Genomic DNA, 1700 nt, shown 5'->3' on the forward strand with positions numbered 1-1700 from the left:
TATTTATATATATATATATATATATATATAGGAATAATTCATAATTAATTGATCTATATTTCATGTAGAAGTAAAATTTGAAGTATAGTTATAAAAAAACAAAATGAATAGCATACATATTATTATACCAAATTCCATGTTTAACTTTGTAATATATAATTAAAATTAAAATTCATAAGATCATATGTTTTAATCATAATCAGTGAAAAATCAATCTTCTTAAGGATAGGCAATAGGTCAAAATGTTTGTTTTCTCCAATAAAGCGTTTCTAAATACATACCATTAGTATTCGTTTCTTATTATTTCTTATACATAGACGGTTTTGATTTGATCTATTACTGTATATCACGATTTATGTACATAGGTCTGTATATATTTAAATATAAATACACATATATATATAATGTCTATAACTCATTAAGTATTGTCATTATTATGTCGTTATTATTATTGCCATGTCATTATTATCATCAGTTATATTATACCTTTTTATATTCCTATTAATATTATTTTACTATTATTTTTAATAATGCAGTTTTAATTAATAATGTTATGTGGATGTAAATGAAAAAGAAATAACAACAAAGGCAACGATTTTAAAAACTTTAATTTTGGCTTTGCATTTAAAACATATTTTGGTAATTATTTATTAAATTTCACAGTAAATTGGGGCCGAGTTGACTACTAGTACTTGGGACCGAGTTAAAATGGGGCCGAGTTCACTTATGGCTAAGCTGACTGGGGCCTAGTTGACTCTAATTCGCCTATAGCTCTGTAAGCTAGAAGCTAGAATCGGCCTAGGCCTAGCTAGAGGACAGAGAAGACTTAGGCTAACTTAGGGACTAGGCCTAGCCAAATTCCTAACTGGCTGATTCTGATTGTATTCAAACAATATCTATTACCTAATGTCATAATACTTACAGTTTAGCCTACACATAAACTCTTACTAAAGCTGGGCTTAAACGTACACTACTGGTAGAAAACTGCGTAATATCGAAGCATTTTGAAATTGTTGAGCACCGTCTGGATGGTTCGGCAATTCCCTCCCTCTTACTCAAACTCAGTGGAGCAGCAATGTGTCAGACTTGCGTTGAAGTCCGTCGATTAAGTAGGCTAGCGTTTCATTTGATAGATTTGTAGAAATAGTGAAACTAGTCTGGGGGTACGGGAAGAATTCCCTTCATTTATTACACTGTTACGTCTATTGTGAGATTTACAAAGATCAAATTTCCTACTTTGCTACTTCCTTAGGACTATGTGCGACGCAATGTAACCCTAAGATGACGCAAATGTTTTATTATTGTGAGTTGGCTGTCTTTAATACCGCATTGGTTTTTTTTCCCGCCAAAATCTGGCTTTGGATATGACGTAATGCTATTATAGGCTAAAAATAAATAAACAGTACTGTATACAGAGAGAGAGGACAACGTCGTCTCTGCACCGAATTCGATCCAACTCGGCCACAGTCAACTCGGCCACAAGTCAACTCAGTCACAAATCAACTCGGCCACAAAAAGTTCGGCTGCATTCAACTCGGCCACAAGTCAACTCGGCCACAAGTTAACTCGGCCACAAGTCAACTCGACCATAATTATTATTATTATTGCTGTTATTATTGGTGTCATTGTTGTTATTATTGTTGTTTTTATTACCGTTAGTTTTAATATTAATTATTAGTCTTAGCATTAACATTATGTAT

At 32.4% G+C, this 1700-nt stretch overlaps 1 protein-coding gene across 1 annotated transcript in view; it reads right to left on the reverse strand.

The window, feature by feature from the left end:
• The window catches only part of LOC117123463, an 18229-nt gene extending 16954 nt beyond the window's left edge, over window positions 1-1275 (reverse strand). The window contains exon 1 of the mRNA XM_033269380.1: window positions 935-1275. The gene's annotated coding sequence lies outside the window, so the exon portion shown is untranslated. The remainder of the gene's footprint in view (window positions 1-934) is intronic.
• Between the last annotated feature and the right edge of the window lie 425 nt (window positions 1276-1700).

The sequence above is a fragment of the Anneissia japonica genome, unplaced genomic scaffold (genome assembly GCF_011630105.1).
Source record: "Anneissia japonica isolate Jap-2015-1 unplaced genomic scaffold, ASM1163010v1 scaffold287717_len1600092_cov198, whole genome shotgun sequence".
NCBI classification, from domain to species: Eukaryota; Metazoa; Echinodermata; class Crinoidea; order Comatulida; family Comatulidae; genus Anneissia; species Anneissia japonica.